Below are 27,007 nucleotides of genomic sequence, written 5' to 3'. Positions count from 1 at the left end.
TTCCCCGTGTGAGGGCATGGTAGGTGGCTACCTGGCGGAGAGTGGATATTCCCTGCAACAATGGGTCCAGTCTATAAAAGTGCTTCTCCATATCTGTTTGCTAGCACTCTTCTTTCCTTTGTACCAAGACACCAAGAAAAATTGGATTCCTTCCCTCTTTTGGGGTGTGGTATCCCTTCCCTCTTTTGGGGTGTGGTATTTTAAACAAAACATCTTGTTCTGATATCTCTTTTCTGTCCTTCTTGTGTGTCGTTATTTTATGAAGATATTCTTTTAAATTAGATGTTGCAAAGTTGGGATGGGGATTACGTGCTTAAAAGGCAAAGTGTACGTGCTTTCAAACAATATGTATATGGGTATAGAGTGGGTTGAAATTGAAGACTAGCCGGCTGTAGCCCTCATGAAAAAATTGCTGCTTCCTGTGAAATGGTAGGTTACATTAAAACAAACACCTTAGGTAACACCCCCCCCCCCCCAGCTTTATGGAAGTTGCCACACACTGCATCTGAAGGATTCCACTTTGGGAGAAGCTAATCTAGAAACAGAAGTCTATTTTGAATAACAGAAACCAAACACACACTGTGTTTTAGGTTGAATTTTCAATGTAAGTGTGCACAGTTTTGAGGATTCCATATCAAGGCGGGTTTTAGCAGAAAATCTAAATTTCCTGAATGTTGTGCTTTCATAGCCCTGGGTTACACTCTCAAGAATCCACTTACAACAACAACTCTGGATCTCTGGAATGAACACATTTGCAAAGGTAGTCATAACCCACAGAGAAACTTTTGGTTGCTCTTTAGCATTCAGCATTATATCTTTGATAAGATTATTAAACTTTTGGGAATTTTCTTACTTGTGACCCAGAGCTTGGAAAAATTACTTTTGGCCATGTTGGCAAGGGAATTCTGGAAGGTGTAGTTAAAAAAACAACAACAACAACCCTTATTAATTTTTCCAATAAGAGAATGTTGTTGTTACAAAGTGCAATTCCACATGTATTAACCGTGGGATAAAAATAGCCACTGAGATGAACTTCAGACTTCTAAAACAATTTGCCATCTGTTTAAATTTATTACATCCATATCCTGCCTTTCTTCCAGTGAGCTCTAAATAGCATACATGATTCTCCCCCATTTTATTCCCACAACAATCATATGAGGCAAATTACACCGAGAGCATATAATGAACCTCAAGGTATTCACTATTAGAGTGGTCACTTCTTTGTTATGTGCCTTCAAGTTAACTCCCAGTTATGCTGACCCTATCCAGGGGTTAACATGACAAGATTTATTCAGAGGTTTGCCACTGCCTGCTTCTTAGGCTGAGAAAGTGTGGCTTGACCAATCCTAAGTAGTTTCCATGGTTGAGAAGGGATTCGAATCATAGGGCCCAAACAGACAGGCCAAAATAAAGTTGCTTTGGGTCACTTTGGAGGTATGTTGTTTAAATGACACACGCATCTTAAGAGGCCAGAAGCTGCACCAAAGCTGTGTGCCCATCCTTAGGTCTGGAGTGTAGCTTTGGCATAGCTTCTGGCCTCTTTGGACGCATGAATAATTTAAACAGCATACATCCAAAGTGACCTGAAGCAGCTTTATTTTGGCCTGTCTGTTCAGGCCCTTAGTTTCCCACAGCCTTATTGCAACACACAAACCACTACACCAGACTGGTTTTCTGTGGTAACTTACTGTACATACTCAGGTATGAGTCTAGAAATTTTAGTCAAAAAATTGACCCAAAATAACCTGAGTTGACTCATCCATGGGTCAATGTAAGTACTGTACTTTAACTCTTATAAGAAAAGGAACCATCCCCTGGTGAAATGCAAGGGTGTGATCTGTCCTGGAAGCACTGGCATTCCTCTGTTCTCTCATCCATCCAGACTTTAGGGTGAGCACAAACAGTTATGCCTGCTGGAATTCTGTAAGTTCTTTGGCATTGTTTTCCTTTGCTTCATCCTTTACATCCTTTGCTGCATGCCCCTAAGATTTACCCTCAACTTATCCACGGGTCATATCAAAATCCATACTTTTGGCCCCAAAACCTGCCCAAGACTTATACATGAGATCAACTTATAGTTGAGTATATATGGTAATTCATTAATATAAAATGCACTACCAAAAAAAAAAAAAGGATGAAACATGGTATAGCTCTTCGTTAAATCTGCATGTGCTAATATTTGAAATATAGATACAAATATAGATATAATGACTATAATTTCATTAGAAATGCTACAATTTTTTTGCATACGCAGATGATGTGGTATTAATAATAGAAAATCCTATAGAAAATATACCCAAAGTTCTGAAAATAATTAAGGAATTTGGAGAATGCACAGGATTCAAAATTAATAGGGATAAGTCAGTGATGATAACCTGTAATATAACAAAAGCAAAACAAGTAGCTTTACAAGAAAAAGTAGGAATTAAGATTCAAAAGAAAATTAAATATTTAGGGATACAAATTACAAGAAAGAACAGTGATTTATTTGATAATAATTACAAAGAGGCTTGGCAAGAAATTAGGAAAAATATGGTAAAATGGTCAAATTTACAATTATCATTGTTAGGGAAGATTGCAGTAGTTAAAATGTGTATCCTACCTAAAATTTTATATTTATTTCAAAATTTACCAATAATACATAATAATGAGATATTCACAGTATGGGAAAAAGACTTAAGAAGATTTATATGGGCGAAAAGGAAAGCAAGGATAAAGTGGGAAACATTGACAGATGAGAAAGGAAGAGGAGGATTAGGCTTACCAAATTTTAAACTATAATTTCATGCAAGTGGTTTAGAATGGATAATGAATTGGATAGACTTAAAAGATGACCAATTACTAAATTTGGAAGGATTTAATCTGAGGTACGGATGGCATGCATACATGTGGTTAGGTAAGGTAGCGTTAAATAAAGAGTTTAAAGATCATATGGGCGGGTTACACACCGCCATGAAAGTACAGAGTCAGTCCGTACTAGGGTTAGGAAGGTGCGGTGCTTCTGCACCCCCCTAATCCTAGTACGGACTGAGTCCGTACAAAATGGCGGCTCCACTTCCACATGGGGGCCGCCATGACGACGTCACGACCGCACCACTTCTATACGGGGCGGCGCGGACGTGACGTTGTCGGTCCGCGCCAGGGCGCTTAGTGCGTCCTTTCCGCAGACCAGGAAGGAGCTCCGTTTCGGAGCTCCTTCCTGGTTTGCGGCACCGCTTTGCGTTGCTGGGCGCAGCCTTTAGATGGCTGCACCCAGCACAGCAAGGGAGAAAGGGGCCAAGCTTGAAGCCCCAAGGACACCCCTTTCCAGGCTGCGGGGAAGGGGCCTTTTGCTGCTTCCCCGCAGCCTGAAAAGTGGCAGATCAGGGCCTCAGCGGCTGCCGTTCTGGCCACTGAGGCCCCGATACACCGGGGAAAGGGGCGGGTGCAGCCCGCCCCAAATGGGCGGTCTGTAACCTGCCATTGTTAGAAAGGCATTATGGAAAATGTGGATGTTATACAAAAGAAAAATATATAGATGTCTACCAGATTGGATTTCTCCTCAGGAAGCACTTTTTAGATTGGGAAGAACAGAGGGGGAAGAATGGCTTAGATAGAAAGATATTTTAAAAATGGAAAATTAAAAACTAAAGTTGAAAACGTTAGAAGAATTGAATCAAGAAGGATATAAGATAAATTGGTTTTCATATTATCAATTAACAGAAAGATACAAAGCAGATGAAAAACAATTCGGAGTTACATAAAAAAAACAGAATTAGACTTAATAATACTAGATAGAAAAGGGAAAAAATTTCAGAATTTTATAAATTTCTACTAAAATTGGAACTAGAACAAGAACAAATAAAACACTGCATGGTACAATGGTCGCAAAATATAGGAAAAAACATCAAATTAGAAGTTTGGGAAAGGATGTGGGGAAATGATTTAAAATTTACATTATGTACAGATATAAAAGAAAATCTCTATAAAATGCTATATAGGTGGTATTTAACACCTAATAGACTGGCAAAAATTTACAAAAATAATAAAGGGATGTGTTGGAGGTGCGAAAGAAGTGTAGGTAGCTTTTACCACATGTGGTGGACATGCCCCCAAATTAACAAATTCTGGATAGAGGTACATAAAATGATAAAGAAATAGACTTTCCATTATTGCCAGACATGTGTCTCCTAAACACTGTTGAAGATAAAGAATTAAGACAAAAATTGAAACCTTTATTATATATGTTAACAGCAGCAAGAACAACAATAGCAAAATACTGGAGAAGTAAAGAAATACCAAAGATAGAAACATGGTTAGAGAAATGTTTGGATGTAATAGAAATGGATATAATAACCACAATGTTGAAAGAAGAAGAAACAGTAAAAGAGAATCAAATATGGAATAATCTGGTAGCACTATATAATAAGGTTAAAACATAGTAACGTTATGATATAGAGATAAAGAGGATGTAGAAAAGGTTTTGTAACATAAGGGAAAAGAAGGATGGTGCATGTACAATCTTAGTAATTAAGCTGAAGAGGTGGTGATAAGATGAGATAAAGGAAACAAGTTACAAGATTTTTGAGGAATGGAAGAAAATTTAGCTGAAAGGGAAAGCAGCTAGAAATGTGAAGGTGGGGGGGAGGTGGGAGGGAAGGAGGGTGGAGGGTCCAAGAGAAAAATAATACGGATAGTAATGCGTGTTTAGATGTACCCTTTTTTTAAAATTTGTATCTAATTGAATAAAGACTATTAAAAAAAGGAAAGAAATGCTACAATTTTAGCAACTAGGGACATTGTGTACAAGTGACTTGTGTGTGCTCAGTCTTTTGTCTAAGGCCTTTGTTCTCCCTTCCTTTGTTTATTTTTAATCAGATCAGAAAGTCCTTCAAAACAGAGGACACCTTCCTATAGAAGAACACCCTGTCCATATGGCCCTTCCAATGGAGGACTGGTCTGTGTAAAATAGGACACGTGGCTGCCTTGCCCAGTGAGCTTCATAGCCAAGTAAGACTTTGATCCTGGATTTCCTCCTGTCTAGTTCTGCATTCTGATTGTTACACCACACCTGAGTTGAGAGAATGCTTACAATTTATTGCCTCTTCCAGATTGTCTTTGAAACCTTGTTTTTCTAGCTTCTTCTAATTTTCTTCTACTATGTGTTTCTTTTTTAACTCTTGCAGATAATAGTATTAGAATGAACATTTTGCCTGCTGCTTCAGGAAAGGAGCTTACAGAACTCTGCCTCCCCTCTCTCCCAACCCTTGTACCAGTGTCTACTGTAGTCCCCACTGGTACAGAGGATGGAAGGGTGGGTGGCGCAGAAGTATGACCCAAAGAGAACCAAGCCACCTCCCCGCTTGGATGACCTCTGTAAACCAAGACAGAAGCAACTCTCACATTCCCACTTCTCTTTGGTAAAAGCAGATGACACAAAGGTTTTTTGATGTTTTTAAATAGAGGATGGAGTGCTTTTAATGTGTATTCCTGCATGGCAGCGGGTTGGACTGGATGGCCCTTGAAGTTTCTTCCAATTCTGCGATTCTATAATTCTGTAACCACAGTCTCTGCTGTTTGTCTAACCTTTGCTTTTGAAATTTTCATAATGATTTTCTTCTGAAATCATGTGTTCAATAAAATCTTCTGGACTATCACAATCTGATGGGTTTTAATTATTTGCAATTAAAGAGAGAGAGAGAATTAACTTTTGATTTTTTGGTTACAAGGTTGTGCTGGCAGCTTTGTCCAGACATGGAATTATTAAAAATGAAAAGGATGCAGTGATTGCAAAAGGGCAGCTTATACCTCTATAACAGAGGACCCCTACCCAAAGTTAGCAGATTTTTGATGTCATGAAAAGGCACCATATTTTTTGCTCTTTAATTTGTTATTATATTTTTACTGCCAGAGAGGGAAATAGTTGCATGTGGGACTTCCTTGGGATCAAAATAGCTTTGCTTACTCAAGCTAATGTGTATCTTCATTTAATTAGAAAAGGGGCATCTGCTTTTCTGCCTCAGGTAGAAAAATATCATAGGCTGGTGCAATAGTATCAGAACTCAGAATCTAGAGAAAATGATCAGCTGTAGCCATTTTAAACTATTCTGTTAATTGCTTCTTAACGGTTAAAAAAGTGTTTGACACCCACTAAACCACCATTAAAATATTTAACACTCCTAGCTTTTCCAAAGCTGGCACTGAAAAGGGATCTGAAGACAGAGCACACAGATTCCAAAGCTAAGTGGGGATTAATGGCAAGCTTGGCTCAATTCTCACACTTGCAAACCATTATATCCTTCTTCAAACATGTCCAAAGGGCGGTAGCTGTGTTAGTCTGTTGCAAGCAAAACCCACAGGGAGTCTTGTAGCACCTTCAAGATGAACAAGTTTTATTTGGCATAAACTTTGGTGGAAGTGGGCTGCCATCCAAGAAACCTTATGCCAAATAAAACTTGTTAGCCTTTCAGGTGTCACAGATCTTCCTTGTTTTTCCTTCTTTCAAGTAGCCGCCTGTTATTTCTTTCCCTTGTAATGTGCTGCCATCCAGAGGTCCTTTTAGGGAAATGGCATAGGATAGTTATGGACAGACAATACAAACCTAGACAGATGCAGATCTGATTGACTTAATTTTCTGGTAATTGTGAATACATTTGCAAGTTCAAAGCTTATTGTAACATAATTGGTGCTTGCTGCCAGTAATGAACTTGTTCTATATGTAGCATAGTTTTAAAAGCACACAGAGATTACTTATATATCAAATTAAACAATCAACATATTATTAAAATGTAAGGAGAAATTTGGAGTTGAAGGCACATAACAATAAGATTGATTGTTGAATCTGATATATTTCCATTGTTAATACAGCCAGCGTCAGTATCCATAGATATTTTTATCCATGGATTTTATCTCCCATAGCTTGAAAATATTTTTTAAAACTATAAATCCCCCAAAACAAGCATTGATTTTGCTATCTTATGGTGCGGGACAGACCGCCCCAAAAGGGTGGCCTGCTGGCGGCCTAATTCCCTCTGGAGGGAAGCCACAGCCGCCAACCCATGTGGCTTCCCTCCGGAGGAAAAAGAACCCCCCCAAAAATGGGTTCTTTTTGCGCCGCAGGGTAGACGTCATGAGTGCACCACTCACGATATAGGTAATGCATGGGGCTGTGCGGATGCCCGCAGCGCTTACATCACAATGACGCTGGCGTGTACGCAGGATGCCACCATTGTTACTCCGCCACGCTGTGCTAGGTTTAGGGACCGTGCAGTTGTTGTGTGGTCCCTAATTCTAAACTTGGTGCCAGCACGGCACATTTGGGTGATCTGTACAGTACCATAAATAATGGATATAAATTTACTGTGCCACTGTATTTAATGGGACTTGAGCATCCATACATTTTGTTATCCACAGGACATCCTGGAACCAAACCCCAGTGGCTACTGAGGGCCCACTGTATTAGATGTAAATGTTACTTAATAATACAGATCATCAAAAATCAAACCGGTTGGTTAAACTTGTTTACATTTGCAGCCAATTAGATGTGGAAAGGATTTTTAAGTTGATGGGTGCTGTACTTACTTTATTGATGTGCTTTTAAATTTTTCATAATTCAGTTGTGTTTTAATATTACAATTTTAAAAACTGTTTTAATATTAAATATTTTGTGATTTTATCTGTACCTTTTTTTGCTATCTAATCCTGGTATGAATGTGTTTGAATTCCAGATTTGAAAGAAAAGTAGCATGGAAATGAAATAAATACACAGATTTTGAAACATACTGGAATGTGTTCTGTGTTATGAGTGTAAAGTTTCCTATCTTCTTTAATGCAGTTTCAACATCAATCAGTCCATCAATTATATCCCACCTTTTCTTTCTTTCCCATCATTCCTTCACTGTATCATCTTCATCCTCACTTCTTCACTTCCAAATGCCCTGTTCTTCTACATCTTCCCCACCTGTATTCCATTCACACTTCCAAGTTTGCTTCCACTTCAACTTTCTCTCATCTTTCCACTTAGACCCTTCTCACCTGACAACCTCTCTACAATCTTCTCACATAATCCAACCTACACAAACACTTCCCTGCCTTTTCTAATTTCAACCTTACAATCCACGTCTTGACTTCCTTGCCATTTTCGGTTCATTTTTTTAGGGGAGGAAAAACCACATGACTTCCTAGATTAATCACAAAGTTTAATTCCACTTTTTAACAATCCTCAGGTCCCTTACCTGTCACATAAGTGGGGATTTCCTGTATTAAAGCTGGGATTCCAAGTCTTTCTCCAGGTTGTTTTCCAAGCTTCTAGCTGTCATAATCAGATTCAGTGCCATCTCAGAAACCTAGCTGGCTCCGTCCTTTAAAATTGGTCCAAAATTGTACAGTCTTTGAATTACAACTGTGACATGATTTGATTGACATGTCCAGGGGAATAATAATAATAATAATAATAATAATAATAATTTATTGGGGGACGTGTGCTCCGATAAGAGGGCACTTGCATCTGGTGTCCCTCAAGGAGCCATTTTGTCCCCCATGCTATTCAACATTTACATGAAACCACTGGGAGAGATCATCCGGAGACACGGGGCGTGGTGTTATCAGTACGCTGATGTGACACCCAAATATGCTTCTCTGGGTCTCCGACTGATGCAGTGACTAGGGATGGCATCTCTCCTCTAAATGCCTGTCTGGAGTCAGTAATAGGCTGGATGAGGGAAAACAGCCTGAATCCAGAGAAAACGGAAGTACTCGTGATAGGTTCCCCGGGCCCGGGGATGGATATTTGTCCACCTGTCCTGAATGGGGTCACGCTCCCCCTGAAGGACTCAGTTTGCAGTCTGAGGGTGCTTCTGGACTCGTCGCTCCAACTTACATCTCAGGTGGATGCGACAGTCAGGAGCACTTGTTATCAGCTTCGGCTGATATGCCAGCTGCGACCCTACCTGGGCCGGGGGGACCTTGAAACGGTGGTACATGCTCTGGTGACCTCTTGGTTGGATTTCTGTAACGTGCTCTACATGGGGCAACTCTTGTACCAAACCCGGAAGCTTCAATTAGTGCAGAACATGGCAACAAGGTTGGTCACTGGATGCTCCAGGACCAGCCATATAACACCTGTCCTACAAGATCTACATTGGCTGCCCATTCGCTTCCGGGCGCAATACAAGGTGTTGGTTATTACCTATAAAGCCCTAAATGGCTTGGGCCCAGGGTACTTGGAGGACCGCACTCCCCATATAATCCGCCCCACGCTCTCAGGTCGGCCGGGAAGCAACTGTTGAGGGTTCCAGACACGAAGACGAAGTATTCTGTGACTGCACAGAGGGCGTTCTCTATCTCGGCCCCCGCAGCTTTGGAACTCTCTTCCCGGTGAGCTTCGCTCGGCTACCTCCCTTGACCTATTTAGGAAGAGGTTAAAAACCTTCCTCTTCCAACAGGCTTTCCCCCAGATATTGTAAGATCTGCTCTCTCCCCGTTTGCACTCGTTGCACCAGCACTTTAAGCTAGTTTTTGTATGGTTTTAATCTTGTAATTTTAACATTGTTTTTAATAGTTTATATATTTATTTGGATGCTTATGTGATTACTGTTTGTAAAGTGTACATTTGTGTACTTCTGTGTAACCCGCTTTGATCTGCCAAGGAAAAGTGGGCTATAAATAAACAGTTTATTATTATTAATATTAAGCAGTACAAGAGTCAGTAATAAAGGCCCCATACAGACAGGCCAAAATAAAGCTACTTCGGGCTACTTTGGAGGTATGCTATTTAAATGATGCATGCATCCTAAGAGTCCAGAAGCTGCACCAAAGCTGCACTCCAGTCCTTAGGACTAGATCGTGGCTTTGGTTTGGCTTCCGGACTCTTAGGACACATGCATCATTTAAATAGCATACCTCCAAAGTGGCCCAAAGCAGTTTTATTTTGGCCTGCCTGTATGGGGCCAAAGATACCTTTATTAAACCAAATGAAAGGAGCAAAATACTACTGGTGCCCACAAGCTAGCATGATGTATTTTGTGCCTTTGGGGTAGCCAAATGTAGGAAATACTAAGATGGATTTTGTTTTTAAGTTTTACATTTGTTCCAGACATTCCCGTCAATTGCTGTTGTTTGCCTTCAAATCATTTCTGACCTATGGCAACCTATTACAGGGTCTTCTTGGCAAGTTTCTTCAGAGGGGGTTTGACATTGCCATCCTCTGAGGCTGAGAGAGTATGACTTGCCCAAGGACACAAAAAGATAGTATTCAGAATGGTCACTGGAGGGCAGACTTTTATATAGAGCAGTTATATCACTTGTAGGATTAACAGTTTCCTTATATACCATACACTCCTTTATATATGCAAACTCAGGCAGTGAGAGTCAATAGACTAAAGAAAAAGGAACAATAGGGATCAGCATGAACCCAGGAGGAATTGTTTAAACAGAAGCAAAACAGAGAAGCATTCCCTACTCTCCAGTCAATTGAGAACAAGCACACTCAACAACCATGCAATATGGTAAAGTACAGTATCATCCAAAATCCACCAAGTAGTGATAGCTTTCTTGGAGTAACCAAAATGCACACAAAGTTCCTCTGGCTTCTTATCAGGCAAAGGTGTTAAAATCATATAGGAGAAAGAAAGAAAAAAAGTGAGGATGTTAGTCATAGCCCTTGGTCAAGATGATGTGGTTGTTGTCCTCAGTTCAGATAGTATGGAAGGGTATTCATGCATGTGGGCCTCCATTCTTTTGGCCATGTGGGTACTGGGAGATTCAGTCCAGGAGATAAACTTTAAATTCCATTAGCAAGACTGGCACACCATATTGCATGCAAAAAACCTATCCAGAGGTAGCTGTGTTGGCCATATAGCAAAGTACAGTATCATCCAAAATCTCACAAGATTCGAGACAAACTGGATCTCAAAGGCAGTAGCTTTTTGGTTTGCTAATGGAATTAGCAGAGGGAGGATGAAGGAGAACATGGTTGGTTGAAATGGAACCCTGGACATGAGCAACCATATTTAGGAGTGAGGAGCCATTGTATCTTTACCCAGCAACCGATGAAAGGCTCTCCATCCCAACTGTAGAAGGAGAAAAGAGGCCAGCATAGCTCCATCATGCCTAGGCCCACCAGCTGAGAAAGGGCCCTGCTTCCATTCCAACTGCCACTACTATGGCCTCACAGCAGGGTGACCAGATGACATAACCACAAAGAAGGTCAAGGAACCACAAAATGTAGGACGTTACAAAATAAAAGCTAGAAACACTCATATAAATCTAAATCCATCCTCTTAGAGGGTGTTCTCACTTAAGATTTGAAGCGATTTAAAATACAACGTTTTTAATAGATCCGATTCAAAATAACCCTGGTCTTATCCCGCGTTCCGAATCGCTTTTATTCTTCGTTCCCATCTGGTTTTTTAAATCGAAGTTTTTACCTGCAAGCGTTCCTACTTGGCATGAATTCGGTGTTTAAATAAATCGATTCTTCTCCTCCATACCTTATTTGGAGCTGTCAATCAATAGTACGTCAGAATGACGTAACATTAATCCAGAATATTTGGAAGCGATTTATCTTTTGGCATCGTTTCCATTTCATTGACAGCCAGGGAGAATCCCTTCAGAGAGCACAGAGATCAATGGGAGAGGCTTCTGGCAAAGCGAAGCTCTTTCCAGAGGAACTATGGGAGAATCCCTTCAGAGAGCACAGAGATCAATGAAGGAGGCTGCTGGAAAAGCAGGGAGGGAGCACTCTTCCCAAAGATTCTCTTTCCAGGGTTGGAGGAGAAGGCAGATTCCATTTGAGAAAGGGAGAGAGAAAGGCTCTATCCCCCCCCCCCCCCATTGATTACAGCCCTTCCCTGCCTGGGTGAGATCAGATGTCTCCTCGCGAAGAGCCATCCCTTCCCTGCCTCTCCTCCGTTAGAAATCGGCTCTCCCCACACAGAGGGGAGGTTGCAATCCACCGGGGGAAGCCTTGAGCAGCCGGGACTTCAGGTGTTTAAAGCGCTGAAGAGATTAAGCGCCTGTAAACCATTAAAATAAAAAATAAAAATAATCCTTATCTCTTATTGAAAGACCACAGCGGACAAAGGGGTGAGGGAAGCAAAAATGGCCACAGCCAGACGGATGGGGACAGAAAGGGCAACTCCCCCAAGGACAGCCCCATCGTACTCCGCTCCTCCCATTAATCTAACGCGATTTCAAAGGCTGTCGTTCCTATTTAAATGCTCCGGTTCCTAACTCGAATCAATGGAAAAATGTAGGTCGGACCCTAGTGTTTTTTTAACACGCGTTAAATGAGGAAAACTCGATTCAAAATTTTATTCCGCTCTACAATTCGATTTGTAGTGGGGACAATTGCGGGTTGCTCTAGAACCGTTCTAGGTTTAAATCGAATCCTAATAGGAACGCCACTCCTTGGATTCGATTCAGAACGCGGGGTTTCACCTAGTGGGAACATCCCCTTAGTCATACTCAAAATGAAGGACATTTCGAAATTCAACCTGGACAGAAGGTTGAAATGAGGGCCTTTCCTAGAAAAGAAGAATGTCTGGTCACCCTGCTTCAGAGGGAGAGAACAGCAGCCAACATCCGCTGAACTTAATCCTGATTGCCTTCCCCTTTTCCTTATGTGTCATATCTTTTTAGATTGTAAACTGGAGGGTAGGAAACTGTCAAATTTACAACTGGAAACTGCTCTTGTAACGTACCATGTACACTAATATGTGTGTGTGTGTTGTGTGCCTTCAAGTTGTTTCTGACTTATGGTGACCCTAAGGTGAACCTATCATAGGGTTTTATTGGCAAGATTTGTTCAGATGAGGTTTGCCATTGCCTTCCTCTGAGGCTGAGAGTGTGTGACTGGCCCAAAGTCACCCAATAAGTTTCACGGCCAAACAGGAATCGAACCCTGGTCTCCAGAGTTGTAGTCCATATATACTGATAGTGCTATATAAATAAATTATTGTGATGATAATGATAGGTTGTAATATTTCTTACAAATCTCAGTTTTTCCAGTGTTTTTCATTCTGCTTTGAAAATTTTATGCATAGATCTCACTCAACAAAACTCATGCCAGAGAAGCTGCCACAGAACTGGTTGTTGTTCTTCGTTATACTTTAAAGTAGCATCTCTGCACTTTTCATGCACTTCATCCTGATACGTTTGCTGAGGGCAACAAGTTGAGGATTCAGATGTGTATGTGTTTGTGTGTGTACATTGTATGTAGAATTTATAAAAGTTTCATTTCCAGATTTCTAGCCACTTTTCTTGGAAGTGAGAACAATTACACCAACGTTTATTCCCATATAAAGGGACTTTCCAGGCCAAGCAAAAAGGGACAGTGACGGAGTGGGGGAGCTGGCAGGTTGTATTGTATACTCTTCCTTTACAATCATGAACACGCTAAGGGCAAAATGTTAATTTCCTGATATAATCCAAGTATGTTTATTTCCCCAAAATGACTTTCATTGGTAGAGCCACCTTTGGTTCTAAAACAATAGTGATTCCATCTCTCTCTGATGTTTGAAGCTCTTATCTATTAAGGCTGTATTCCAAAACAAACAATCAAAATCTATTGAAATTAGTGGGAGATGAGAATAAATATTCATAGGGCATGCAGGGGTAGCTGTGTTGGAAATTTAACAAATATAAACAAAAATCCATCGGTGAGTCCTTTATTGCCCAACCATAATGCACAATACACTTGTTGCTTGTTACTGCACTTGTTACAAGATTCTTGCAACAAGTATATTACGCATTTCGGTTGGGCAATAAAGGTATCACTGATGGGTTTTTATTCATTGGGCAGTGGTTCTTAAGTTTTGCCCTTCCAGATGTTTTGGATTTCAGGCTCCCTAAAGTCAGTGATTCAGAGAACTGAAATCCAAACTAACTTGAGATCAGGTAGCCAGAGTGAAAACTGGAGAAAATGTCTATACTTTAAATGGTTGAATAGAATACAGTGGACCCTTGTTATACGCTGGGGTTTGGTTCCAATATCCCCCATGTATAACAAAATCAATGTATGCTCAAGTCCCATTAAATATAAGGTCATAGCAAAATGGTGTTCCTTATAAAAAATGGAAAATTAAGGTTCGATATTTGAAATTTATATTTTTTTAATATTTTCAAACCGTGGGTGCTTGAATCCGTGTATAAAAAAATCTGTGAATAAGAATCTGTAATAATAAATAAAAAATAAAATTTATTTACAATCTTGCATCATCCATATTTTTAGTCACATATACACCGATATATCTTCATATTTGACTTCCATATTGTTCATCCTTCTACATAGACTAACACTTCTTTAGTTACTTTTCCCTCGATTACCTAATTCATATAGTTTTCTTTGTTGCTTGCTTGAATCCAAACAGCACTCTGTATACATATGAAATAATAACAGTATTATTAATTATAATAAAGCATAGTATAAACTTCTTTTCTCTCCTTCACCCATTGATAATTAAGACATTTTAATTTAATGTTAAATCCTCTATCTATTTGTTAAGCTGAAATTTGATGAAGCACCCAAGTCCTCTACATATTGTTGTCTCTCTGAACAGAAGTGTTTCAGCAAGTGTTGCTTATTATCTAATTGCATGACAGGCAACATCTACTGACATTCCCGCTTCTATACAACCATTAAAGGTACAGGAGCTCACTCCAGTTTTTACACTGACAACTCTATCTGGCATTGGCCAAAGGCTGGAAACAACTGGCACAACGGATTGGAATTAATTACACCATAGATTCTGCCCAGGTTGCTCAGCAGCTCACAAATTATAATTCAGGCATTATTGCATGTGATCATGCAGAAACAGCAACCACGTCACTCAGGTAATATAAACAAAATCAAACTTTCTTGTGGGGATTTCAAAGCAAAAATGAAGCATAAGTTGGGCAAAACCCCAACAATTTTTCTAGAGAAATCCATGATGGGAGGTTTGTTTCAAAACCCAGTTCTACTGACACCACAACATGTATCGCACCTGCTCACAATAAAGAAATGTGACTCTGTGAGGCTTGTGGTTACATTTAATAAACAATGAAAGAGATTAGATCACATTCCATAGCAAGGTGCCATTGACAATTTGTGACTGTGAATGTTATCAACAAAAGCAATCAGATAAAACCAGCACCCAGACAATGAAGCCTACTAGTTCAATCATTGCAACTTCATTAAGTTAAGAATACTGAACATATTTCAGCCAGTGTTTTTCTTGATGGCCTTTGTGGTGATAATTCGACTTATTGTTATTGATTCTACATTCCCCTGAGCCACAAGAAGTTCCAACAAGAACAGCACTTACCAGTTTTGGATCCATCTGGAGAAGAGGTTACCTGAGATCACAAGTTATAATGTAATACACTTGGTCTGCCGACCGACTGCCATATTCATGGATTCTTCGTTCATGGATTCAACCATCCATGGCTTGAAAATATACCAAAAAGATATAAATTCCAAAAACTAAACCTTGATTTTGCTATTTTATACCATTTTGTACTGAATGGGACTTGAGCATCCACTGATTTTGTTATTCACGGTGGTCCTGGAACCAAACTCCAACTGATACCAAGGGCCCACTGTATTTGGGTCAGGGGCATAGCTTTAATGCCCTAGAGTCCCAGGTGCAAGAAATACAAATAAGGCCTCAAACTAATAGTAAGTGGCTATTTACAAAAGAGAGAGAGAGAGAGAGAGTAGAAATAACAGAACATAGGCAACTGATTCACACTAGAAGGGAAAGGGAGTCAGTGCAGTAGAATGGCCAACTTTGCCACTTGTTGCCTTTACAAAAGAACATATTGGAACTGCAGGAGCCTGTGTCTGTATAGATGGTGTGGTGGTGGAAAGGTAATAATAATAATAATTTTTATTTATATTTCCCGCCTCTCCCTGTGGATTGAGGCGGGAATAGGCAGTCTTTGTGTATTGGAATGCCTGCCCTAGTCCAATGATAGCGAAACAAGTGATTTCAGTTTATTTTCATTGTGGATAAGAGTAGGTGGAAACAGGCAGCATATTAGCATTCCTATAAGGCAGTGATTCCCAAACTTTGGTTTTTGAGGTGTTTTGGACTTCAACTCCCAGAAGCCCCAGCTGGCTTGGCCAACACTCATGAATTATGGGAGCTGAAGTCTAAAACACCTGGAGAACCAAAGTTTGGGAACCATTGCAAGGCAACAAATCTGCTGCCAGTCATAAGCGCTCATAGAACTACAGAGCTGGAATGGACTGCAGTGACTATTGTTATCATCATCATCATCATCATCATCATCATCATCATTGTTATTATGTATCCCACCTTTCTCCCGATATAGGGACTCAAGGTGGCTAACAAAAAGTTAGTACAAGTTATAAACAATAAAAGCATTAAAATGTAAATAAAAAGTTTTAAAAAACAAACAATTTTAAAAAGTTAAAAACATTACACATTAAAATTTAAAATGTATTTAAAACTCTATACAACACTCTACAGAAACATTAGAATCTAAATTAGGCGGGTTACACACCGCCATTTAGTACGTAATGAATACGTACTAGGGTTAGGAAGGGGTGGTGCTTCCGCACCCCCCTAACCCTAGTACGTATTCTGTACGTACAATATGGCAGCGGCCGTTCCACACAGCTGCTGCCATATTTACGTATCGGACGCTGTGCGTCCGCACGTGTCGCAGCGTCTATGACGTCGCGAGTCCGCCCCTGGCGCCTCGCGACATCATAGAGGCGCCGCTTAAAGAAGCTCCATTTTGGAGCTTCTTTTTCGGTCCATGCGGGAGCCGCGCAGTGGGTCTGTAACCCGCCTTACACAACATTTAAAGTCCAACCCTTGTCAGTTTGAGAAGGTCTGATGGCACAAGAATATTTTTATCTGTCACTGAAAGGAAAACGGATGGAGCAACCTGATCCTCTAGGGAGGGAGTTCCAGAGTTCAGACACCAAGAAGGTCTTCTCCCTTCTCCCCACCAAAGGGGTCTACCCAGTCCAATCCCCTGCCATTCAGGAATACACAACTAAAGCAGTCCCAAAAGATGGTCATCCAGACTTTGAGGACCTCCAAAAACCTCCTGAGAGGAACCTCGGATGTGTTAAGCTTACAGCTCCACTCTCTGCAAACCAATTATTCTCTCTCTTTTCTAGATATATATTTAATTGTGGTTTCATATTAGCAAACAATATCTTGGCTCCACTGAGGCTGAGTCACATGATTCTTAAACATCATGAAACCAAGGCCTGTTACAGACTGCCAAAATAAAGCTGTTTCGGGTCTCTTCGAAGGTATGCTATTTAAATGATGCATGGGTCCTAAGAGTCTGGAGGTTGCGCCAAAGCCACACTCCATTCCTAAGCACTAGAGTGCAGCTTTGGTGCATCTTCCGGATTCTTAGGGTTATTTCTGAGGGTTTACTATAAACATGGCTAAAACTATCAAATCCAGAATTTTTGTGATTCCAAAAGAATAATATGGTCAATGTTGCCAGGCAGACCTTTCTGGGGAAAACATTGTATAATCAAGATGCCACCACTGAAAAGGCCCCCTCTCTGGGATATCTTTATCAGCCATGGCATCTACTATTCACAGATATTAGATATCTGCAGTAATCTGATAGCAATCCTAGGCAAATATAACAGTTTTACTGATGACAGTGCGTGAAGCTTGTGAGGTTTTCATGCTTTTTTGTTTGTTTGTTAAAGCTTCCTTCATGAGGAAAGTGCTTTGTTATTGTCTATTGTCCAGAATGGAGAGGGTTATGCACAATATACGCGTGTATGTGTGCATCCTGTGAGTCAGGCCTTGAATTCTGCATCTAGCATAAATATTTATCTACTGGATACTTCTGATTTGAGATGTTGGTGACCTTTTTCCTCTTTGTTCTGGGAAGTGTTTCAAATACGAACATGCAAACATGCATTGTGCCAAAGAGGGACAAGGAGCATGACACTAAGAACCTGGAAATATGAACTCAAATGCCACCTTAGAAGGAGGTGGCAAATGCTACATGACTACAGTCCATATCGTTTTGCTACCTGCGCAGCACAGCAAATCTCACCTCTTTCCAAAAACCAAAGTTCTTAGCAAAGGCTGGCTGAATTAGTCTGGCAGCTACTATACAGAAGTGGCCTAAGATTGCCAGATTAATGCCATCTCAGACCATGAGATTTCAGGGCTAAAACCTGAGACCAAAGGCTAGCCCCAGGTAGGGGTGCCAACTCAGGATCATTCCAGGCTTTGTGTCTTCCAGGCCAAAACCTGAAACCTAGGGACAACCTCTGATGTTAGGAATTATGTATTAAATATCAATCACAGTTACTCACAAATAGTCATTGATACAAAGAGTGAAAGCAAACAGGATATTTTCTTGTTTGGAAATTAAGACAGAAATCTTACTTAAGTGGCTGTTTCTAGATCAAAGTAAAATGAGATTATTCCTTCTCACTTACTTGTGGAGATAAGACAAGAAACATTTAATCTAGCCTACTTGCTTCTACGCAAAGGCACCATGATATACTGGGTGACCTCGGGCAAGCCACAATCTCTCAGCCTCAGAGGAAGGAAATGGCAACCCTCCCCTCTGAACATATGCTGACAAGAAAACCAAATGACAGGTTCACCTTAAGGTTGCCATAAGTGAGAAATGATTTGAAGGCACACAATAACAACTTGCTTCTAGTCACAAGGTAGATGCAGAGCAAAATGGAGGGTGAGTCCTTGCATCACAATGACCACAATGCCTGAGAAGGAAGGAATAAGCTGACTAAGGACCTTATCACACTAGACAAATCCTGCTCAGAAATGGGATTTAAAAGTAGAATGTGGGAGGTTTTTCAGACAATGTTTCTTCCAAACAGCAATAACATGAAAATAAAGCAAATGGAAAGTGGACAAAAATGACACCTTTTTACTTCCTGGAAGTGCCCAAGCATAAAAAGGTGTTTTTCTCTACTTTCCGTTCGCTTTATTTTTGCATTATTACTGTTTGGTGCAAATGTGTCTGAAAAACATCCCGTATTTGTGGGGCTTTTTAAATTTTAAAATCCCTTTTCTGAGTGGGATTCAAGTGTGATAAGGCTCTATGTAAATACATAGACCTTCCAGAGAACCTTTGCAAGTTGCATATAGAAATCAATTAAGCCTTTCAAATTTTAGCAAGCTGCTGTTTCAAAGCTGAGTTGGAGATTTTCACCCAGCCCTTTGCCCAGAGCTGACCCCACTCACCATTCCTAACTAAATAATATACAATATTAGTATATAATAATAAGATTACCCATGAAAACTGGAGATTCAAAGCCAGTCCCTGAGATCTGGAAAACCTAGCCCCTGTAATGTCACGGAGGACAGGCTCAGGTGACATCATTAATCAAGATAGATTTAAATCAACCACAACTGCTTAAAAAAATGCTATTCAAATAAACTCCCACGTCTAAGAAATGAGGAAATTATATATATGCACACTACTGTATGGTTGGCAGGTATCCTTAATTTATTTATGCATTTATTTATTTCACTTTTATGAAGCCTTTCTCCCCAAAAAGGGACCCAAGGCAGCTCACAAGATACAACATTATTAAAACATCACAATAAAAAATTTAAAACAATTAAAAAACATCCAGTAAAAATAGTATAAAATTATTATAAAAACATACCAAAGTTAAAAATATAACACACACACACACACACACTTTATTAAAAGACCAGAAAGCTTTGTCCCTATAGGAATGGCAGGAGTTCCTTAGTATAAGAGATGTCAACTGTTTTAGGCCTGGAAAACTTTGCCTTTTATATACAGACTGAATGAGATGCCAAAAAATCTTGTATTTGGTGGTGTAAGCCTTCATAAAGAGATGTGTGCATCATTGTGATTCATTAATGTGGACAGTGTGTTAATTTTACAGAGAAATACATGGTTAGATTAATTGAAATCAATACTCACATTTGATTTTTTAAAAAATTAATCTTTATTGAATTATTGCATTAAAACCAGAAGATCACATATCAATACTCACATTTGGTATTTAGGTAGAAAACAGACTTGTTAATAGCTGCTTTCTGATGGTCAGCCTGGCGTGCCATGAATTTGGAATGTTCCTTATTGCTATTTTAAAAACTTGGCAACACTATGAAGCACTGCTCTCGCTCTGCGATTCTTCACCTTGTGTGAGCTTCCATCTAAGGAATCTTTGCCCAGGACACTATCCAAACTCTGTAGACAAGTAATCACCAAATGGTGGAAAATGGCAAGGAAAGGATCCAGATAAGCCCCTTGGTGCAAGGTTTACCACAATCTGGGTGCAGTCACTAAGAAGGGCCTTTCTTGTCTCCTGACCAGTCATGTCTCATGTATAGGTTGGACAAACAGAAGGATGTCTTCATCAAATCTAAAAAAGACTGATACAGGAAAAGGTGGTCTCCAAGATATTCTAAGCTAAAGCCATGTAGGGTTTGTAAAGCAATCACTAATATTTTGGCAACCAGTACATGGGTGGCAGAATAGATGTAATATGATTCCAGAATTAATGCAGTTTGACACTGCTTATGTGCCATGGCTTCAGCCTATGGAGTCGTGGCATTTGCAGTTTGTTGTGGCACCAGGCAACTAAATATCTCACAGAACTATCAGTCCCAGAATTCCGTAGCATTGAGCCATGGCTGATAAAACGGTGTCAGACTGCATTAATTCCACAGTATAAATGCAGCCTAAAAGAGGAAAAGTAAAATAAATGTTGCCACTCTGTTTAAAAGATGTAGATTTTAAAGCTGCCAATGTCAAGGTCTAACAAAAAGGCAAGAGGACATGAGATGAGCGTGTATGTGTGGCAGTGAATCAAGAAAAACATTTTCCTGCTCAGGCAAAACTTAAGATTTAATCAGGAAATTTAAAAGTACATGCCAGTGTTTGTAAATCACTGACCTAAGATTTTGTGACGAAGCTTTAAAAAAAAAGAGCTCAAGGGACAAATGTAAGTGACCCCCAAAAGAAGTTCCCCCTCCCCACAAATTCACACATTGCTGGTATGCCTCCACTGAAGAGTCCCCAGTTACGAGAAGTTGCTCTGAAAAGAGTTGGCCCTCCGTTGACACGTTCCTTTTAGTTTCCTCATCCGTTTCCCTTCCTTTGTCCCTCCAAAAATGCAGTTCTTAAAAGTTCAAGGAACTTATTCAGAATCAACATAAATATAGACAAGGTCTCCAAGTCTGGAAATAGCCACCACAATACTGTGGGTGAGAAAACACACAGGTGGTTTCTAAATGGAGGATGCGACAAGGGCACACAGCTTCCTCTCTTTGGATGCTAGAGTGCAATATGTCACCACAACCTCGCACAAGCTGGGTCTAAAATGCCAGTACACAGAGAAAAGAGAGCCTCTGAGGAAAAGGTCAGTCTGAAACCAAGACTTTTTCCCCCCAGGGAAGACAAAATGTCCTTTGCTACGCTGCAACATTTCACAGATGCAAACCAAGACATATGTGGCCAAGAAACATCAGAGTGTGATCAAAATGGCAAAAGTTACTAATGAGGAAGAACTCATAAGCTAGGACAGAGTGCAGCAGTTTGCTTTTGCCTCAGGCTACAGGGAAGGACAATATTCTGCCCTCCCTTCATCTCCCAACTGCTGAGTTATTTGGATGCAAACTTTTTTTGCACTTTGAATTCAGTTTGTAGCAACTGAAGTATACTGTGGACAAAAAAGGGAAAGTCAAAGAAGGAGAGAGAAAATGAGACATTTTAAGAGCAGCTGAAAAAGTGAGATAATTAACTGGGAGTGTCCCTCCAAATTTTCAGAAAGATATAGACAAGTTGCTCCAGAGACTAGGACCTGGAGCAATGGATGCAAGCTCCAGGAAAAGAGATTCCACCTCAACATTAGGAGGAACTTCCTGACAGTAAGGGCTGTTCGACAGTGGAACACATTCCCTTGGAATGTGGTGGAGTCTCCTTCCTTGGAGGTCTTTAAGCAGATGCTGGATGGCCATCTGTCGGGGATGCTTTGACTGAGAGTTCCTGCATGACAAGGGGTTGGATTGGATGGCCCTTGTGGTCTCTTCCAACTCTATGATTCTATGATTCTATGGAGCAAGTTCAGAGAAGAGCAACAAGGATGATAAGCAGTATGGAGAACAAAACATATTTAGAGAGGTTGAAGGAGCTGGGCATGTTCAGCTTAGTAAACAGAAGGCTGACGGGTGACCCAATAGCATTTTTAAATAACTTAAGGACTGCCACAAAGTGGAGGGTGCAGGCTTGTTCCTTCAGAGGTTAGAACTAGGGCTGAATCTAGAGTGCAGAATTAATACAGTTTGACACTGCTTTAAGTTCCATGGCTCCATGGTATAGAATTATAGGACAGGTAGTTTTCTGAGCTATTTAGCCATCTCTGCCGGAGAGCTCTGGTGCTACAACAAACTATAAATCCTAGGATTCCACAGCATTGAGCAATAACAACTAAAGTGGTGTCTAATTCTGCATGTAGCACACAACCTGCCCTGCCCTGTGGCGAAGATGTAGGTCTAATGGTTTTAAATTACAGGATGGTAAATTTCAACTGACCATTTAGAAGGGACTTTTTGACAGTGAGAGCAATTCAGCAATGGAAGCAATTGCCTAGAGAAGTGGTCAAGTCTCCTTCTCCGGGTGTCTTCATGAAGAAGCTGGATGGCTACCTGTTCGGGATATTCTAACTCTAGCTAGAAATCGTGCATTGGTGGTTGGATCTGATGGCCCATAGGATACCTTCCAACTCTATGATTCTATAATGATGCTGATACATCCATGGTCAGCAGGGCAGTTTAGTGGTCGCAGGGCAGGTTGTGTGCTATATACAGTTATATTATCCTTCAAATCATAGAGAGGGGATTGGCTCCAGGCAACAGGACAACTTGCCCGAGTGTCTGTCACCTATGACCATTGCCTTTATGTATGTAATGGTTGGACTGGCCCAGGAAAAGATTATACTGTACATATCCTGAACAGCTTTTCCAGGTACACTCTGTCCTGAGCCACTTTGGTGGTTTACTCGGCTTTTGGGCTTCATCCCCCAATAGAGCTGCCAGAGTGAAAACTCCTGTACCTTAAATGGTTGTGTAAAAGAGGGAATTTCAGCAGGTGTTGCTTGTTATTTGGCATTTACAGATTTCACTCTCGCAACCTTTTGACCCCAAGGCTGATAACTTGAGATTAAAAATGAAAAAGAAAGGAAGGAGAGTCGGAGCCAAGATTTAATGTTTGCCATGCAGTTGGCAGTGTTATTTTGCAGGGTTTTAAAAACCAAATATCCAGCACAAGTGGTGTGGCAGGGGAGCAGGAATGACTTAGGACCTTATCGCACACACAATTTTAAACGTTCTGGGGACGGAAGGAGGATGCTCGTGTGTGCGCGCGCGTGCTGCAGAAAATGGAGTTTATCGCACACGAATATGTCCTCCAAGAGTGCTGACGGAAGGTCCATCAGGCAAAAATCACGCCCGTCAGGAATGGACGCGAACGGGTGCACGCCAGGGGACGGAATGGGGCCTCTTGGAGGACGTATTCGTGTGTGATAAACTCCGATTTCTGCAGCACGCGCGCACACACGAGCGTCCTCCTTCCGTCCCCAGAATGTGTGTGCGATAAGGTCCTCAGACTGAGATCCAGGCTGCTGGAAAGTGTTTTAACACTTTGAGCCTTGCAGTCCCATTCAGCATCCCTTAGCATATCTGAAATTGAAGCAGGAGGGAAATACGACAAAGAATGAAAATTAGCAGCAGCACCAGAGTTCTGACCCAGCAACCTCCCATACATGAGCTGTGTAACTTAAATAAATGTGCTGTACAATTGTTGCAGTTGTGTGCTTTCAAGTCATTGTGGCAACCCTAAAATGAGGTTTTCTTGGCAGAATATTTCAGAAAGGGTTTGCCTTCCTCTGAGGCTGAGAGAGTGTGACTTACCGAAGGTCACCTAGTGGGTTTCCATGGCCAAGCGGGGATTCAAACCCTGGTCTCCCAGTGTCCTAGTTCAGCACTGAAACCACTACACTATGCTGACTCTACCATGCGATACAATACCAAATAACATGTCAGAAATCTAGTTTGGCTGTCACCTGTTTGTATTACAAACAAAATTGTGATCCAATCAATATGTGAGCAACTCAAATTCCATTTTTAAAATGGATCTGATAATATCTAATTGTTTTAGTGTTCGTATAGCTCTCTCAGCTGCGTGTGAGTGAATAATTTTTAAAAATGATTTTGTTCTCTCACATGTGGCCTGGCTCTCTGATCTACCTTAATCCTTTCTTAAAATAACAAAAGTTGGGACTCCCATATCCTGATAGAATGTTTTAACCCAGTACAAATATCAGTGTTGTATTCAAGTCTTTTATTTCAAATCTCAAATCTCTACCTTCAAGCCTCAAGTCGAGTCTCAAGGCTTTGAAAGATACTTTTAAGTCAAGCCTCAAGTGGAATCTTAACTCTGGGAGCTAACATCAACAGAAAAAAAGGAGAGTTTATGTGGGGTGGGTGAGGGTTTGATGCAAAAGGATCCCTCTTCTAAAGCTTTTCCAGTGTGCAGCAGGGACAGACTGCTATATAGATCTCAACCCTTGCCTCAAGCCAGTTGCCTAACATGTGTGCTGTTTCTGGATGAAGTTAGGACAGCAAATCAGCCACTAAATATATACAAGTATTGAGTCGAGTCAGTGCCTCATTTAATGCCGAGGCATGTCCAAGTTGAGTAATTGAAATGACTTGGGTTTGACATGAGTCCAAGGCAAAACTGACTGAGTCTACATCACTGACTAGTCTGTTGGTTTCCTCTCCAAAGATGTGCACCAAGGTAGTTCAAATTAGTCACCTCTCCCCCATTCCATCCATGCATTTGGTGGGAGTGTTTTCACTTTTCTTTATGATGAGGGTTTTTTTTTTAAATTAGTGTTTTAATTCTTGCCGCTACTATTTGGTTTTTGGCTTCTGCGAACGGGGGATTCAAGGGACAATGACTAAGCGGGATGCGAGGCACGAGAATCGTATTCTCATCATGACCTCCTGTCCTTAGCCTGCTGCTGAACAAGACCCTGAGGGATTCCACTGGCCCATCATGACCATCTGCTCAAATATTTCTCAGTTCCCTTTCATTCTCTCTTTTTCCAGTTGCCCCCTGCGTTCAGCCTCTTGACTGAAAATACAGATGCTTGGGTCTTTCGATCCTTGGATGGAGAGAAGAGACACTCCACTGACAGATCTCCTTCCTCTACAATACCAAACCTTCCCTGCTTGGTCTTTCATTCACACTGGACCTCCCCTCCTCCTGAGAGCCCCAGCTGTTTCCTCCTAGACACCCCGCTCTGGCCCCCCATTGTTCCATCCTCACGGATGCACAAACGTCATGTATGTATTTTTTCCGGCTTCTTCCAGCTGCTGAGGAAAATCATAAACATCCAAGGACAGAATGAAAAACAAATTCTGCTTCACCCCGTCACCACACTGGGAAGGAGAACTTGGTTCCAGAAAAAGAGCCTTGAGGAGCTTCCAGCTCTAACCAGTTATAGCCCCTGATCTTTCAGAGGTCTTTTGTTAGGTGACATCACACCAGGGTTTGTGACTGAGTATGTATAGTTGGGGGGAAATGTGGTTTTGTTTTGGTTCAGAAGTACCCATCGGGTCTCCAACACATCATATTTTCACATGCAGTTGGCTCCCTGTCTCCAAGGGTTTTGCATCCATCCACATCCTGAAAGTATTTATTTATAAAATTCCAAAAATCAAACCTTGATTTTGCCATTTTATATAAGGGGTACCATTTTACTATGCCATCGTATATAATGGGACCTGAACATCCAGGGTTTTTAGTATCCATGGGAGGTGGGGGTGCTCCTGGAACCAAACCCTAGTGTACTTCATTTTAGTATACTACAGTTGCATACTTAAACAAATCTATGTATACATGTGCAATAGGAATGTGTAAAGTGGCCTTTTTAGAGGCCAGAAGTCATGGAGCTGGTCAGGATTCCAGTTCACCAGTGTGAACAATTCACGAGTGTGGACAATTGAAATACATACCAAGATGCCTGAAAATAACTTGTAAATGTATATTAGTCATTTTTAATTAATTGTTTTTCACCAAATAAATGTCTACATTAAAAACATGCAATTTAACGGTAACTTGTAATTTAACTGTAACTTCCACTGTAACTCTAACTCTGAAATATTACTCTTATAGTTATGGGCTGTGTCCTCACAAAATGGCAGAGGAGGAAAATTCCATGGTTAAGTGTTGATTCGTTCTGCACCTTATTTTGCTGCCTTGAGATTGTTGATGGGACATGGATAGGAAGAAAATGTGTTTTATACCACAGACCAGTAGCTTTTAATATTAATAATTTTTTTACAAAGTGAACAGTAAATATCATATTTACTTTGAGAAATAGGACATCAAATAATTATGTTTTAAAAACTGAAGCTATGCCAGTAATTAACTACTTGGAATAATAATAATAATTAATGACTTTTCATAATACATAGATATGTAGGGATCATAGCTAGTCTTTTGTCTATACAGAGGACAGTGACATTCAAATCAGGGAATGGATACTTCAGTATTTTTCTTCTGGACTGATACGGCAGTCTCCATTTTGCAAGTCAGTCTACCTGCAGAGAAAATTGCCATTACATATAGAAAGATTTTTTAACTTTCTAACATCTAAGCCTGAAAAAGAGTTCTAGTCTAGAGAGTATAAGAAACTGTTGTGTTTTAGACATGTACCTTCTCATTTACACATTCTCCATCTTCTGTTGATTTGTCTGTGGTCAGAACCAGACTTCAGTGGCAGAGTTGCAATACTTAAATATGCAAGTGTTTAGATAGGATGAGCAATAGTGTGTCAAATTAAGAACACTCTGCTGTGCAAAAGAATACTGAGGTATTACCCAGAAAAAAAACCTTCTGTATTAACATAGGTACATGCTATTACATCTGAATAATTTTGATATTGCTTGGCCTATGTATAAAGACTATACACATGTTGATTCTTATGAATGCTTAAATGTACAAGTAT

The 27,007-nt window shown here is 40.5% G+C and overlaps 1 long non-coding RNA gene across 1 annotated transcript; it reads left to right on the top strand.

Moving 5' to 3' along the window:
* Positions 1-4,594: 4,594 nt before the first annotated feature.
* Positions 4,595-7,068, top strand: LOC149308988 (uncharacterized). The gene is made up of 2 exons (XR_016281871.1): positions 4,595-4,989; positions 5,166-7,068. It is a non-coding gene; the product is annotated as an uncharacterized LOC149308988 (long non-coding RNA).
* Positions 7,069-27,007: the final 19,939 nt, after the last annotated feature.

This window comes from Sceloporus occidentalis, unplaced genomic scaffold (assembly GCF_023333645.1).
Source record: "Sceloporus occidentalis isolate IW3139 unplaced genomic scaffold, rSceOcc1.0.p SCAF_7, whole genome shotgun sequence".
NCBI lineage: Eukaryota > Metazoa > Chordata > Lepidosauria > Squamata > Phrynosomatidae > Sceloporus > Sceloporus occidentalis.
Note: the sequence above shows the minus strand (reverse complement) of the source record. Positions and strands in the feature narration are given on the sequence as shown.